The sequence below is a fragment of the Schistocerca americana genome, chromosome 4 (assembly GCF_021461395.2).
Source record: "Schistocerca americana isolate TAMUIC-IGC-003095 chromosome 4, iqSchAmer2.1, whole genome shotgun sequence".
Taxonomy (NCBI): Eukaryota; Metazoa; Arthropoda; class Insecta; order Orthoptera; family Acrididae; genus Schistocerca; species Schistocerca americana.
The window spans coordinates 687,275,830-687,293,575 of NC_060122.1; the positions used below are offsets into that span (position 1 = coordinate 687,275,830).

General features: G+C 42.6%; 1 protein-coding gene and 1 non-coding gene across 2 annotated transcripts in view; one reads left to right on the top strand and one right to left on the bottom strand.

Annotated features, from left to right (window-relative positions):
- The window catches only part of LOC124612476, a 630,115-nt gene that overhangs the window by 143,297 nt on the left and 469,072 nt on the right, over positions 1-17,746 (top strand). The window contains exon 2 of the mRNA XM_047140710.1: positions 13,154-13,199. The gene's annotated coding sequence lies outside the window, so the exon portion shown is untranslated. The remainder of the gene's footprint in view (positions 1-13,153; positions 13,200-17,746) is intronic.
- On the bottom strand, positions 15,367-15,441 carry Trnat-ugu. Its single transcript has one exon. It is a non-coding gene; the product is annotated as a tRNA-Thr (tRNA).

The window sequence follows — 17,746 nt, forward strand, 5'->3', positions numbered from 1 at the left end:
AGAGATATAGAGCAATGTGTCTGCCGTAAGCAGATGACAGGTGTCACACACTGGACGCTGCATCCAGGTACGCTTATGTGGATGCCCTGCCGTCAACACTTCTTTAAGAAGTGGCTTTTCTGCTGAGTATGACGGTGTCCCATCTCAGGTGTCTGGAGCGAAGCAGGTTACTGCCCAGCCTAGCAGGAGACAGCAGTGATGTCCAGATGACGAACCCTCGACCAATGGCTAAAACTTCGTATCTGCCAGCATCGAACCTGAGGAGTATGGAGCTCAGAGGACTCGACAATTGGTACCTCAGACCATAGGGTGGTGGCAAGATCCCCAGCTCCTAGTCTGCTGAAGACACAGGCAGAGTCAAAGAGACAGACAATGATCGTTGGTTTGCAGCCTGGATGTGTCGATGATTGTGTCGGAAATCCTGTCGCAAAGATTAACACATGGTGGATGGCGATGCATAGTCCAACCACGCTAATGAACTGCATGGCTGGTCCGAAAGGATATTTGTTAATGCTGAACACAAATATTACCACACACTGCAGTGCTACAGAATCTTCCTGAAGGCTGGTCATTGCCTGGAGAACTGGGACATTATTGAGGAAGCTGTCACTATGGCGAAATGGTATGTCCGCTGGCTGCAACCTTCGTCCTGAATGTGACACTGGGCTCGTTTCTGGGCACATGTCGTTACATAATTATTTCTTCATGTATCAGATTGTGTACCACTAACCTGTAACATGTCATGTCCAGGGTGTGCCCGTGGGCTAGTGCTTGGTATTGTCCGCCAGAATCAGTATCTGGGGCAAGGAGGTGTTCTCGTCTGGAGGTAAAAGACCACCCTTCCTGTAATCCTCCTAAATTGTTGTGGCTGAAACCTACAGAACAGGCTAAAAGGTTTATGACTTCCCGTTGTATTTTCTGACACCGTTGTAGAATAATCTGTAAAGGTCCTGCCGGGAAGCAGCACCTTACAGAAGTTCTGTTAGTGGGAGCTGGAAATGGCTTGAGTATCAAATAATTTCGTGGAGTTGTCGGAAGCTCGCAAAATTCAACAGCTGGTCGGCAGCCCTCGTTAGATTCGCCAGGCAACTTTTGTACCCTCCAGGGCGGAGGTTGTGTTCTGGAGAGTATTTAGGAAGTTCATATTCAGAGATCAATAAAGTGGTTCTCGCCGTCGGAAAAGTTTCGAAAAGGTTCGCGAGTGTGTTTCCATTCAATGGCGCAGGTACTGGCTTAATCGTTTGCCTGTTCTCAAGACGGAAGTGTGTTGCTGTGTAGTGGGCCCACACACACACACACACACACACTGTGGGAAGAGACTATGTTCAAATGGTTAAAATGGCTCTGAGCACTATGGGACTTAACTTCTGAGGTCATCAGTCCCTTAAAACTTAGAACTACTTAAACCTAACTAACCTAAGGACATCACACACATCCATGCCCGAGGCAGGATTCGAACCTGCGACCGTAGCAGTCGCGCGGTTCCAGACTGTAACGTCTAGAACCGCTCGGCCACTCCGGCCGGCGCGGAGAGACCATGTAGCAGAGCATGGCGCTATCAGCTACCTGGAAGTGTTGTTTCACGAACGAACAGGATTTCACGACAATGACGTCGCGTGCTTATCCTGGTGACAATACGCGTGTTGAACGATAGGAGGTGAATAGGACTAATCGTGAGTCGGTTGCCTGTAGCCAGACTGCTCGTTCATAATTTCCTATGGTTCGTAAGTAAAGGTACTTAGTGCTATTTTGTCAGAAACTGACATTTTGAGCCCGTGGCTGTGTACAAAATATAGGTTGACTCTTACACAGAAGATTACAGTAACCAACCACTTTTTACAATGCTATTTATTGAGCGCGGATTCTCCATCGGCACCACCACCAAGGAAAATTCGTGCATTGGGGAAACAAAAGGCGAAGTCTAATGTACAACGTGAACTAACCGTCTGAAGATGAACCCGTCGGCTCGAAACCGTAGCGGCGCTGTTTAAATAAATAAATATCATTGTAAAACGTGGCTGGTTGCTGTAATCTTCAATGTAAGAGTCAACCTATATAAAGGTACTTGGTTTTTTGTCCTCTCATATTAGAATTTATTGACTTAGTCGGAATTTTCGGCAAAATCCAAAATGAGACATACAAGTTGTTTATTGCTATGATTAATTTATATGTCTAGCTACGCTACACATCGAACTATAACGGCAGTCGTACTTTCATCTTGAGATACCTTGGTCTCACGAGTAGCGACAATTTTAACTCCGCCTCGGGGATCAAAGCGACTCTTTTTTTTAGAATGACTGTGTATTGGTAGCAGTGCAGTGAATTAATCTGGACGGCCAGCAGACGTTTCTGAAGATGTGTACAGAGCTTCAAGTCACGTAATTTGTCTCGCACTATAACACGCGCTACTACGTGGGCTCTCCCCCTCTCTCCACTGAAGTGAATGGGGCTCCACCTGAAGCTGCGGAAGCTCCGTATCAATCATATCCCTTCTTTTACAGTTCTGTCATAACGCTCTTTCCTCCTATATTTGAGTCAATACCTCTTCATTAGTTATCCGATCTGTCCATTTGATCTTCAGCATTCTAGCGTAGCACCAAGTTTCAAAAGATTCTACTCTCATGTAGTTTGAACTGTTTATCAACCATGTTTTACTTCCGTTCACGACTATACTATACACAAAAGATTTTCTACCACTTATGTTGGAGTGTTAATTAATTTATCTTTTTCAGAGAAGCTTTTCTTGCTGTTGCCAATCTGCATGCTACACTCTGTCTACTTCGTCCATCGTTACTTATTTTGCCGCTCTAATAACAAAATTCGTCTACTACTTTTGGTGTGATCTCCTACTTCCTTCAGAATCGTCTTATTTAATCCGACTACACTCTAAAGCGTTTGATTTAGTTGTTGATATTTATCGTATAAACATTTTTCGTGATACTACCAATACAGCCGGCCGAAGTGGCCGTGCGGTTAAAGGCGCTGCAGTCTGGAACCGCAAGACCGCTACGGTCGCAGGTTCGAATCCTGCCTCGGGCATGGATGTTTGTGATGTCCTTAGGTTAGTTAGGTTTAACTAGTTCTAAGTTCTAGGGGACTAATGACCTTAGCAGTTGAGTCCCATAGTGCTCAGAGCCATTTGAACTACCAATACATCTGTCGTCTCTGACAGATACACAGTATCATTAGAAAATCTTTACATTTGGGTTTTTTTCTCTCCTAATTTTAATTACCTATCCAGATTTCCTTTCAGTTTCCTTTACTGATTGGTCAATTTGCATCTACATTTCCAAATCTACAAGTGTTACAAACAGAGATTTCTAAGATAAGTCCCAATGTCAGTATTCCCTTGCGTGTTTCTACGTATTTCCGGAACCAAAACCTATCTTTTCGGAAGTCACTTTCTACAGTTTTTCCACTCTTCTGTAAATAATTCCTATAAGAATTTTGGATCTACGATACTGACACCGACACTGACACTGAACATGACTTATTAGTATGTTGGTTAGGTAACATTCACGCCTTCTTTGGAAGTGTAATTACAACATCCTACGTGAAGTCTGAGAGTATTACGGTTGTTTCACATTTCTTGCACACCACATGGAATCGTTTTGTCGCGGTATGTTCTCCTATGATCTCAAAAAATCCTGAGGGAAGAGTAACAACCCAAATTAGTCGAAATACTACTTACAGAAATACTCTGGATAAAAGGGGCTTCGTTTGACAATTCAACACCAATATTGTGACTAAATAAATTCCAGAGCTGCCAAGTGTGTTGTGATTGCAACACAGTCTACTAATTGTGCTGGTTCCGGTTAAAAAGTACGTTATTGGTGAAAACATTAAGAGGTCGTGTTAAGAATAAGGGACAACATTCCTTTCCACTATTGGATGCTGTTTGATGAAGAATTATTGTTGCTAGCTCAGTTACCTGATCTGTAGCAATAATTGTTTGGTACAACACTGAGCAGAGGCTGATTCAAATTGGCCATCGAAAGCAGGGCTGTGAAATATCGATCGAACAGTGAATGATTAAACACAAGTTGTGGGTTGCCTGACGCTTTTAGACCTGTGTAGTTTGAGAGAAATCAGAGGATCAATTGCACCGGGATTTTGATTTGTACGAAGAATTTACATGCAGACTGCTGCGTGGGTTGCATTCGGCAATTTCTGTGGTGCATGTTTTTCAGCGTATTAGGCGCCGCGGAAGTCTTGGAATGCCGTCAACTATTTGTGGTACTTTAACGAATAGCCGTGGAAGATACGAGTCGACACTAATTATCATGTGTTTGAAGCCCTGATTACTTTGAATAATTTTTCAATCAAAGGCCTATCTTTCGTATAGAGCTCTGCTGTCTAATACGCACCAAGTAATGGTGTTTGCCCACTACAAGTATAAACATATTTACGTTGTTTGGTTTCAGAGAGAGTCTTCTAGGCACGGCTACACCCTTTTTGGAAACACATTTAGTAGGAACTCTGATCCACTCCTAAAACATAGGGACGACACAAAACCTGTCTGTTTGGTTTTCTGATAGGGTCAATTTCTGCACAAGGCCTATACGTGACATCACTTTCGTCCTCTCGTCAGAGTTCGAACATACTAACACGCAAATGGTTCAAATGGCTCTGAGCACTATGGGACTTAACTTCTGAGGTCATCAGTCCCCTATAAATTAGAATTACTTAAACCTAATTAACCTAAGGACAGCACACACATCCATGCCCGAGGCAGGATTCGAACCTGCGACCGTAGCGGTCGCTCGGTTCCGACTGTAGCGCCTAGAACCTCTCGGCCACCTCGGCCGGCTACCAACACGCAACCAGGGACCATATGTTGCCACCTGAGCACCACACTGATTCTTTTCGGTTGCGCGATTATTTTCGTCCTGTTCTTTCGCCTCATTGACTGCATTAAAAATAAGGGCTACGTATATGTAATTAAGTATTAATTTGTATGTGTATGCAAATTCACTTATTTACATCTTGATTAGGGAATTTTTGTGAGAAATTTACGCTTAAATATGCAATGTTGCTTATTAGCATGCGTACAGCAAGGTGGTAACTAATCAGAAACGTTCGTTCTTCGTTTTGCTATGTAATACTAATGTTGAACACGTAGAATTTTTTTTTAAATTGTTTTTTGCTGGTTTGCTGTACGTATACGTAAGTAGACGAGTCTGGCGACACGCGTTAGTCGTTCAAATAACTAGCTGAAACACGTAAATATGATTTTTTGTAAATTATCATATTCAGACTGTGTTATATTTATATACAGGGTGTTTCAGAAGTGATGGTCAATGTTCAGGGATATGGCGAGAATGATCATTCGAAACAAAAAGTTAAGTAAACATGGCCTCTAAAACGCATGCCTTAAAAGCTAAGAGCAATTGTTAATTTTCCATGCTGTGAAACAATTCTCTTCTACTATAAGATCTTTGCTTTCCATATTTTGGAAATATTAATATGGATCAAAACAATGAAAAAGTGTTCAGTAAACATGTGCTCTAAAATGCATACCGTAAGACATATGAACACCTGTTCTTCTTCGCTACTTTCAAACACAACTATTCTAATGAACAAGTGTTCATAACTTTTAGGGTAGGCATTTTACAGTACTTGTTTACAGGACTGGACATTTTCTTCTTGTTTTGCTCCATGCTACCACTTCCCAAAATATGGAAAGCAAAGAACTTGTAGTAGAAGAGATAAGAGATTTGTTCTACAGTGTCGAAGATCCACAGTTGCTCTTCGCTCTTAAAGCATGCGTTTTAGAGCCCATGTTTATTTGTTTCTCTCTCTCTCTCTCTCTCTCTCTCTCTCTCTATATATATATATATATATATATATATATATATATATAATACAGGGTGGTCCATTGATAGTGACTGGGCCAAATATCTCACGAAATAAGCATCAAACGGAAAAACTACAAAGAGCAAAACTCGTTTTGCTTGAAGGGGGGAAACCAGATGGCGCTATGGCTGGCCCGCTAGATGGCGCTGCTATAAGTCAAACGGATATCAACTGCGTTTTTTTAAACAGGAACGTGGTACCACGTACTTATACGTTTGTCACTATTACAGCGCCATGTATCACAAAGCGAAAAAAGTGGTACAACTAAAACAGTCATATTTCTTTACGTACTACACGAATATGTAATAAAAAAAAGGGGGTTCCTATTTTAAAAAACGCAGTTGATATCCGTTTGACCTATTGCAGCGCCATCTAGCGGGCCAACCATAAAGCCATCTGGTTTCCCCCTTCAAGCTGGACGAATTTCTTCCTTTGTAGTTTTTTCGTTTGATGCTTATTTCGTGAGATATTCGGCCCGGTCACGATCAATGGACCACCTTTTATATCGCAATGCAAGCGTTTGTACTGAAATTCTTTTTAAACGTTGCTTATTATGCGAGTGGTCAATATGTCAGTTGTAGCACTTCGATACAAGTGTGTGTTTCGTGACGGCCACGCGGCTAGAGTAAGATTGTGCAGTTGTATGTGTGGAGAAGATGCCCATACCATTACACTTGGGTTAGGCATGCGTGAATTGCCTCAATGACGAAGGTGGAGGGGCTGGCAACAGCTTTCTACTTGTCATCATCCACGCTAACATGCTAACTAACTGCTGCCCGTCAGTAAGAGCCCCACTCAGATATTTAGCTTGACCATCCAGTAATTCCATACACATTATAACTGGAAATACAGGGTTTGAAACTCTAACTTTATTCTTGGCCGTATGAAATACTTTGATCTGAACTAAAATCTGTTCCTATGTGCTGCGCTAAAATTGTAATCATGAGCACTGGTCTTTCATTAGTTGGTTACATGAAAAATTACTTAAAATCCATTTACGTAACTGCCAGTTCAAAATTATATGAAAAGTTGTTTTGCACTGTATCTGACAATTTTTCACTGTGAAATCGTGACATATTTTCTGCTATGACACTTTAATTACGTAAATGGCATTGTTCAAATCACTGTGGCACGCGTGAACGAATGTAAAAGTGAAGGTCTCTGTTCTTTATGTTACCGCCACAATCCACTTACTGTAATGTTACTCTGTTGTGAGCAAATCGGCGTTTTGGAGTCGCATTGAGAAGACTAGAGCTCATTTCAAATGCAATTAATGAAATGTGTTTTCGACAATTATTTGCCTTGTTTTATATGGTTTTTTATGTACAATATTCTGAAGGAGATCATTTTATACGATTTGTGTGCATCGTGAGGTTACGTAACGATCAAAGTTTGAGCCACAGCCAGTCCAAATAACAGCCTAATTACTTTCGATAGTTAATATTTCGGTGCCGAATACAATCAAATGTGTGTCGCGGAACTGCAAATTTGTAATTTTCGACACACAACTAGTGACAATAGCAAGGATATTTTAATTCTAAGGCAGTTTAGCGTTATTTTAACAGTTGTAGCTTTTCTTACGTTAAATGTAAGGTGCAACAGAAATCTCAAAATTAATTCAGATAATTTATTATTCATGTATGGGCCAAGTAGGATCACGCGAGGTACAATCCATCAATGTCACGTTTGATGTTTGGCCTTTCTTTGTGCCCAGATTTGTTTCATCCTTTCAGAATGAAGTCTCTTTCTTTCATCAGACCACGGTGTTGCAGTCCGTTTTCTAATTTCCCACTGACCAACTTTCCAATCAAATATCTTGTGTCTGAATGTTTTCCTATCTGTAAAATCTGCCCGAGTTATACCGACTGCTTTAAGATCCTCCTTAATCGCAGCAATCCATTTCATTGGCTCAGTTTTGGTCTTTCTTCTGTTTTCGTAGAATTCTACTATTTGTTTTGTCAACATTGTGGGTGCCATTGTTTTAATGTGTGTGGTGTCACCGCAAGGCACCACACTGGCTAGGTTGTAGGCTTCAAACCGGCCGCGGTCCGTCAGTACACATCGGACGCGCGAGTCGCCACTGTCGACGCTAGCAGACCGAGCGCCGCCACTCGGCTGGTCTTACGAGACAAGCTAGCGCGCTGGCCAGTTCTACAGCCGACTTTAAAAGGAATGCTTCACTCGTTATAGCTTCAAAGATCCCAATTGCAGAGGCGCTAGTTAACATAGCCTTCAGCTAAGTCTGTAGCTACGACCTAGCCAGGCGCCACATACAGTTCATGCATTGACAATTGATCTACATGTGTGAAGCAATCAGAATTGTAAAGCAGTATTCGCAGTTCAGTCTATAACTGCACTTGTAAATATTATTGTACAAAGTCGAGATCGACGTTCACCGCTGATGCTGAATTAACGCTAAGTATTTAGTTGTATTCCTGTCTACTAACTTTCTAATCACCTAAGATGTTCCAGATACATCCCGTCAAGTATAGTACATTGATCCTCACGTCAGCCTACGTGATCAAAGCGTGCAATGGCCACACCTCGTGATCAGACTAAGAGTCAAATTGTGTGACTCAGCCCGGTCACCCTTTCTTCATGAGGCCCATAGTTCCGCCTCATACACAACAATGTGCCCATAACATTTAAGTCTTCGTTTTCTCATATCACCATGTATTCCTCTATTTCCTTATTACCTTATTCAGATAATACTTTATGCGTTGTTTGAGAGCTGTTGTGCTAAAGCTACAAATAACAGCATGCTCTTATAAGCACTCCATGTTTGAGATTCATCCGACTTTGACTGAGAGTTATGAGTGAGAGATCTCCAGTGTAGATTACCTGCCTCTGTCTAGACAGGTAGTGGCGCTGCCACTTTACTCCTCCTCGCCTGCTCTCTCCCGTCACCTGCATTCCACAAGGAGGGAACACGACGTTAACCTGGGATCTGCTGCCAGAGTTGCTAAGGAGTAGCTGAGGATTTTCCAAAGTTATTTTACCCCAACCCACCTGCCATGAGTTGAAGTGGAAGCTTTATTCCAGTTTGTAGCCATTATTTTACACAATTTCATTTTTGTGTCTTTCCACGCTTCGTTACAGAGTACTCTGTGCATTGTATCACAGACCACTTGATATTTATTTAAATGGTTGTATATGTCATTTTCAAACTGGTAGTTCACGTCGCAATCTAAGAAGTTAAAATGCAGCTGTGAAGTAAATCGCAACCCGCTTGTAAATAAGCTTTCTGGGCTGAATACGGCGTTGGAAATATTAAACTTAGAGAGCATGAAATTCGCCAGGCAAGCTTCACGTGGTTTAAACATGATAAAAACTGCCTGGCAGAATATTCGTACTTACTATCGAGCTTCGCGGCAGCGTGTGGCGTCCTACACAGACTTCCACTGGCGAAGATACGGGGTATCATATTGCCTTCTCACAAACTGCCATCGATGTTTCGAACGAGGCCCTGCAATGTTTCAGACGAGGCGCCGTACCAACCTGATGACTCGCCTCTTCGAATACAAGCAACAGTTGTAATAGAGGAAATAATGCAAAATGTGGCGCTATTTTCCGTAAATTGTGTAGCTTGGGGCAAAATACGTTCAGTATAAAGTTTCAATAAAATGTGTCTTTTCATTATGTGACTCTTGGTTGAATTAGTGATTTTGTATTTAGGCAATAAATGGACGTTAATGTAATAAAATTTAGCATCAATAATTTTCTGAGACCCGTCACTAGCATTGCACGAGTAAACAATGGTTAAAGGAACGAACATCTCCATGTTTTAAGAGATCAGTATAGGCTTCATCAAAACAAAAATGCTTGTATATGTCGGATATGGAAAAAAGTCTAACATTAACTTTTTTTGTATTTGAGTGCAATAGAATACAATGACTTAAAGTTATTATGTTAATAAGTTTATGTTATAACCAAAAATTCTCAGATTAAGACTCCCTCGCACTCTTTAATCGAGTAACGAAGATGTCAACCACGAAGTTCTTCAGTCTCCTGAAATGCTAGTACATTTGCCACAAAAAAAAATAATTTGCTTCGTCAGTCACTTGCGCAGCCACATACATGATTATATTCTGTACTAATGTCATACTTTCGAAGTATTTGTAGAGACTGTTTTAACTTTTCGTAATATAATGATCCTTTGCACAATATCTGAGCAAAAATATATACGTTTTAAAAAAGGAAAAGACAATTGTCAAAATACCAATTTTTGTAAAAGTTTGCAAGATGCTGTGGGAGTACGTTTCAGATGCTGAAACTGATATCTTTGTTTCCACAAATAATGATTGAGTAATTCATTGCTGGCTATCAATATGCAGAATCACCGAATTTCTTTATTTTTTATGTCTCTTAGTTGTAATCATGCACGCCGAAAATGTAAATGAACTAAGACGCTTAATTACGTACAGGAAGTCAGTATTCCTATTCACACAGTCATTTACTGTTGGCCTCAAATAGAACACTATCCATTTATAGATTAAATTTTGTCAGCAGATTATAGTTATACGTACCAGCGTTCTGTAATAAGCTGTGAATTTATATGTTGAGTTCAGCAAGGCAGGAGTACTCGAACTATTCGCTAGTGCGCATTTCGTTGCATAATAGTCCCATATTTCCTTATAAGAGATGAATTTAAAATCTAATAAAACATCTCTTTGATCAGTTTATATAGCCTGCTATGTAGAATGTTAAACTTAGGCATATGACTGCGAGACATCAACGAAGTCAATTATTACAACGTAATTTCATTTTCAGTCCAGTCACAAACTTTTACAGCTGTGACCAATTTAGACGTTTAAGTTATCATCAGATAGGGCGGTGGCCGGGAACTGCATGTTAACCTGTGTGACATGTTGCTCCGACGGCCCTAGAGGCTATAAGAACAAAATGGCTACCTGGCGATGGCATAAACGTCGAAACTGTTCACAGCTGTAAAAGTTACGCGACTGGGACAAGAAACAAAATTGTTTTGTAAAGTACTAAGTTTTAACTGAACTACTTTTAATGACATATTTGAAAGTTGTTTATCTTTAGCCAGCAATTATAGACAAACAGGCTGTTAAACTATTGTACGAGGACGTGCTGAAATGTAATGTCTCCTAATTTTTTATATGAAAACTCCTAAAAGTTTTTTTAAATAAAATAAACTTAATTAACATTCTAAAGTCTTATTCTTCATATCTACACTACTGGCCAGTAAAATTGCTACACCACGAAGATGACGTGCTACAGACGCGAAATTTAACCGACAGGATGTAGATGCTGTGATATGCAAATGATTAGCTTTTCAGAGCATACACATAAGGTTCGCGCCGGTGGCGACACCTACAACGTGCTGCCATGACGAAAGTTTCCAAACGATTTCTCGTACACAAACAAAAGTTGACCGGCGTTGCCTGGTGAAACGTTGTTGTGATGCCTCGTGTAAGGAGGAGAAATGCGTACCATCACGATTCCGACTTTGATAAAGGTCGGATTGTAGCCTATCGCGATTGCGGTTTATCGTATCGCGACATTGCTGCTCGCGTTGGTCGAGATCCAATGACTGTTAGCAGAATACGGAATCGGTGGGCTCCGGAGTGTAACACAGAACGCCGTGCTGGATCCCAACGGCCTCGTTTAACTAACAGTCGAGATGACAGGCATCTTATCCGCATAGCTGTAACGGATCGTGCAGCCACGTCTCGATCCCTGAGTCAACAGATGGGGACGTTTGCAAGACAACAACCATCAGTTCGACGACGTTTGCAGCAGCATGGACTATCAGCTCGGAGACCATGGCTGCGGTTACCCTTGACGCTGCATCACAGACAGGAGCGCCTGCGATGGTGTACTCAGCGACGAACCTGGGTGCACGAATGGCAAAACGTCATTTTTTCGGATGAATCCAGGTTCTGTCTACAGCATCATGATGGTCGCACCCGTGTTTGGCGACATCGCGGTGAACGCACATTGGAAGCGTGTATTCGTCATCGCCATACTGGCGTATCACCTGGGGTGATGGTATGGGGTGCCATTGGTTACACGTCTCGGTCACCTCTTGTTCGCATTGACGGCACTTTGAACGGTGGACGTTACATTTCAGATGTGTTACGATCCGTGGCTCTACCCTTCATTCGATTCCTGCGAAACCCTACATTTCAGCAGGATAATGCGCGACCACATGTTGCAGGTCCTGTACGGGCCTTTCTGGATACAAAAAATGTTCGACTGTTGCCCTGGCCAGCACATTCTCCAGCTCTCTCACCAATTGAAAACGTCTGGTCAATGGTGGTCGAGCAACTGGCTCGTCACATTACGCCAGTCACTACTCTTGATGAACTTTGGTATCGTGTTCAAGCTGCATGGGCAGCTGTGCCTGTACGCGCCATCCAAGCTCTGTTTGACTCAATGCCTAGGCGTATCAAGGCCGTTATTACGGCTAGAGGTGGTTGTTCTGGGTACTGATTTCTGAGGATCTATGCACCCAAATTGCGTGAAAATATAACCACATGTCAGTTCTAGTACAATATATTTGTCCAATGAATACCCGTTTATCATCCGCATTTCTTCCTGGTGTAGCAATTTTAATGGCGAGTAGTGTACTTATTTTATTCACAACATTGTTACCCTAGCGACGATCACATTCTTTTCAAACGAGAGACCAGTTTTCTGATACGCCACTGCAGAATGTGTTTGACTTTGTTTACGGAGCCTCAACCTCATCTCTGCTTGCACCGCTTCATCACTATCAAAATGATACCCTCGAAGGTGTTCTTAAAGCTTTTGAAACTGACGGAAATCAGATGGAGCCAAGTCGGGACTGCATGGAGGAACCCATGGCGTCGGATTGTTGCAGATATCGCAAAGCTCGTGTATGGTCTCTCATTGTCACGCAGAAGGAGAGGGTGCTCCACGTGTGGACGAACTCCTCGAATTCAAAACTCTATTACAACACCTTGTTTCTCGCGTACGGACATAGTTTCATTACACACCGCCATGTCAGACGCCATTTCGGAGCCCTCTAAGCGCCTGAGGGCTGCAAATATGTGGACACGAGGAATAAGGATGTAGAATGTTAATAAGGTTTGTTTTAAGAAGCTTTAAATGCTTTCAGAAAAAATGTTCTGCAGCATTACTTTTCAGTACACCCTCGTAATTAGTTTATCACTGAAATGCTGATTTATAAGAGCCTGTTTAAATCTTTGATTTTGAAAATGTAATAATTGTACTATAAATATTTCTGTATTACTTTCCCAGATAATGACGTGTAAACTAATTATTATTGTCTCGATTGTTTCAGGTGAGTCCATATACTGTCTCCACGTGCAACTGCAATAGGATATAGTGTAAGTACAGTGACATTGATCCTTTAGTGTAGTTATAATTGTAACGAAAATTTTTCACACACTGCCAGTTATTCTATTACAGTCCAAACGACTTTTAGTAGCTGGTCTTTAGTTAATCTTTACTTTCAGACACGTTTCAAAAAGATATCGCATGGCGAATGGCTGATATCTCGAATCTTTTCAATTTACGGATAAGACGCGAAAAAGGTAGGTAAAGCTCCCTGAACGCTTTCTTGTGGAGATGTTAGCGTTATTAGCGACGATCTGGTTCTTCTGAAATAATGTCCACATCCGAAAACTTAGTGCTGCATACATGTACATAGGCTATATTAACTATTACCATCAGATGAGGTTTCCAAATATTTTCACAGATGCATTAATTATTCTCAACAATAGAAAACAGCGTGTTTCGGGCTTATTAGTCATGATCACTGCATATCATCTGCAGCTATTGTGGATTTTCGATTCTTCCAGCTGTCCTAGAACTACAGATCCTGATAGGAAATTGCGACCGTTATTTGGAGCTGCATTAAACTTTCTCTGCTGACTACAGAAGATACTTACTGTCCATCGAGAATCGACGCGAAATCGACGGACAAAAGCACTGGAGTCACGGCGGAAGGTCGTAATTTCCCGTTCGCATCGCCACCAGACAGCTGCTGGTAGACGAATATCTCCACGGCAGCTGTTCGAGATTATGAGTGCACACTTCGTTCCTGGAGCAACAACAGCCAAGCCTGAGATACCTTTTGTCACACTTCAGGAAGGAATATTACCGTCCTTGAAGGCAACATAACGTTGTTGTCTCCTTAATGTGTGGCATCAATAGTGCTTTTAAAGGGAGATGGTACACTCCTGGAAATTGAAATAAGAACACCGTGAATTCATTGTCCGAGGAAGGGGAAACTTTATTGACACATTCCTGGGGTCAGATACATCACATGATCACACTGACAGAACCACAGGCACATAGACACAGGTAACAGAGCATGCACAATGTCGGCACTAGTACAGTGTATATCCACCTTTCGCAGCAATGCAGGCTGCTATTCTCCCATGGAGACGATCGTAGAGATGCTGGATGTAGTCCTGTGGAACGGCTTGCCATGCCATTTCCACCTGGCGCCTCAGTTGGACCAGCGTTCGTGCTGGACGTGCAGACCGCGTGAGACGACGCTTCATCCAGTCCCAAACATGCTCAATGGGGGACAGATCCGGAGATCTTGCTGGCCAGGGTAGATCCTACGGTCTTGGCGTGCATCCGTGCGTCGTTGCGGTCCGGTCCCAGGTCGACGGGCACGTGCACCTTCCGCCGACCACTGGCGACTACATCGATGTACTGTGGAGACCTCACGCCCCACGTGTTGAGCAATTCGGCGGTACGTCCACCCGGCCTCCCGCATGCCCACTATACGCCCTCGCTCAGAGTCCGTCAACTGCACATACGGTTCACGTCCACGCTGTCGCGGCATGCTACCAGTGTTAAAGACTGCAATGGAGCTCCGTATGCCACGGCAAACTGGCTGACACTGACGGCGGCGGTGCACAAATGCTGCGCAGCTAGCGCCATTCGACGGCCAACACCGCGGTTCCTGGTGTGTCCGCTGTGCCGTGCGTGTGATCATTGCTTGTACAGCCCTCTCGCAGTGTCCGGAGCAAGTATGGTGGGTCTGACACACCGGTGTCAATGTGTTCTTTTTTCCATTTCCAGGAGTGTATTTAATGTTGCGGCGTGTAGTTCCAGTACAGACACCAAGTGTTGATAACGCAGTTACATAGATCTGAAGGTGACCTACAGGGTCGACACTAATCACATCGTAAAAAAAGTGCAACTGAGACTGAAAAATAAACGATGTATAATTACTTTTTTATGTTTAATATGTTATTCACAAATGTATATTTGTGCCAGACCCTAATTCGGGACACAGATATCCAGCTTATTGCTAGCAGTCACCTTAAACAATAAGTTTTATTTATCCATATCCACCCATTTGGCCCATCCTTGCATTTCACGGTGATAAAGTAAATATATGTTTTATATTCCTTCCTTTTTTGCGCCCTCAAGGAAAGCATGTAGAAAACGGCTTACCGATTTTAGAATTATATATTAATTCCTTCAGCTACTGACGGCCGTTGATTTGTATCAACGGGGACAGGTGGAAATGTGTGCCCCGACCGGGACTCGAACCCGGGATCTCCTGCTTACATGGCAGATGCTCTATCCATCTGAGCCACCGAGAGCACAGAGGATAGTGCGACTGCAGGGACTATCTCGCGCACACGTCCCGCGAGACCCCATTTTCACCTTATATGTCCACACACTATATTCGTAGTGTCCCTACCCAACACACTCATTACTTGTTGAAGACATTCTTACTAAGTCCGGTAAGAGTTCGGTTAATATGTGTGCATCCACACGGAAGGAGGAGGTCATGTCCGAAAGAACAGACACCACATCCATGTAAGTTTAACGAATTTTGCTCATCTTTCCGACGATTGTAAAACCAAATGCTATTCTAGTACGAGGCGCATCTCAAATATTTTCGAGAATTCGAGATTCAATATCGTGCGAGCTTGCTGAATACTATACGAGAACACATGTTGTTGACTGACCATCTGCGATAGTGGAACCTGCTAAGGCGGCCGACAAGAAGTCTGTCCATACATGGAACTATAACTTGCGCCAGATTAAATCGGTTCTGTTACTTTCACACGTGATTTTCACAAGAACAGAAACCACACTCCACACGAAAAAGTCAGTCCTCACGATCCATAAGCAGGATACGCGCGAAGTTAACACTCGCGATTTTTCTGTCGCCCAGAACGACTTAATTTTCTCCTCGTACCAACCGGTCACTGAATTGTCTTGCGTGCTTTTACGCAACCCTTGCGTAGGTGATACCTTGTTAATGTAATTTGAGCACCGTATCCCCTCCCCCCCCCCCCCCCCCCAATTGTATTCTCTCTCTGCGCCAGTAATCAATTTGTTTTAAGACATTTAAACTATACGCCCAATACAACCATTTCATGTCAATGAATTTAATTCCGCTCAGCTTTTACTTGAACCGCTATTCTCTATTTTCTGCTGTCTTCTTCATTTCTCGATAATTTCAGCACTTTGATACTACCAACAGATCTTCGGCTATTATACACCCTAAGGGAAAGAAACAACGATGAACTACGAAGGAATTTATCCGAATCGGGCGGAAATCGATAGATGTAATGTACGTGTACAGACAAACAAATGATTACAGTTTCAGGGAAATTGGACGATTTATTCAAGAGAAAGAGCATCACATATTGAACAAGGCAACAGCCTTTGGCCCTTATGCCATCAATTATTCGGCTTGGAAATGATCGACAGAGTTGTTGGATGTCTTCCTTAGAGATATCGTGCTCAATTCTGCCCAACTGGCTCATTAGATCTTCAAAATCCCTAGATACGGACCAACGTAGGGTTTAGCAAACACGAAGACAAGCAGTAGACAATCGTGTGCGGGCGGGCATTATACGAGGTGCGACAATAAAGTAATGAGACTCACGTGATAAAGTTGCTTGCCGTTTTAGTCCAGTTTAGTGTTGTCTCCTTCAAAGTAGTTCCAGTCTGACTGCACGCACTTTTTCCAGCGCTTCTGCCACTGATGGTAACATTTCTGGAACTCATCTTTTGTAATATCCTCCAAGACCTTCGTCACAGCTTCTTGGACATCTTGTGTTGTCTGAAAATGGTGTCCCTTGACCGCTGTTTTGACTATTGGAAATAGGAAAAAGTCGCACGGAGCGATATCTGGTGAATAAGGTGGCTCTGATAGTACTGAAATTTGTTTTGAGGTTAAAAATTGCTGTACTGACAGAGCAGTATGGGATGGCGCATTATCGTGATGCAGAATCCAATTATCAGCAATGTTGGCACGGACACAAAGAAATCTTTTACGAAGTCTTTCTAAAATTTCTTTATAGTAATATTGGTTAACGGTTTGTCCAGGAGGCACCCACTCTTTATGAGCAATTTCCTTGGAATCAAAGAAGCACACAAGCATGCATTTCACTTTTGACTTTGACATGAGAGCTTTTTTTCGTCTGGGTCAGCCCTTTGAGCACCATTGCGAGCTTTGGCGTTTTGTCTCTGGATCGTACTGAAAAAACCAACTTTCATCACCGGTGATAACACGGCTCAACAATTATTTTTCTGTGTTTCTCGCTGTTGTGGTGTGAGATTTTTGGGGACCACGACCGGGAGAGCGGTGTGCTGACCACATGCCCCTCCTATCCGCATCCTCAACTGAGGATGACACGGCGGTCGGATGGTCCGGATGGGCCACTTGTGGCCTGAAGACGGAGTGCTACTACATTTTTGCACAAATCTTTCTGCTACCAAGATTATTAGGGGAACCGTTTCTCGATTGATGTTCAGTTCTTCTGCACACATTTTCACGGATAATCTTCGATCAGATCGTACGAGTTCACTCACCCTGGCCAAGTTGACATCCGCCTGTGAGGTTGATGGTCGTCCACTGTGGTCTTCATCTTCAACATTCGTTCTGCCA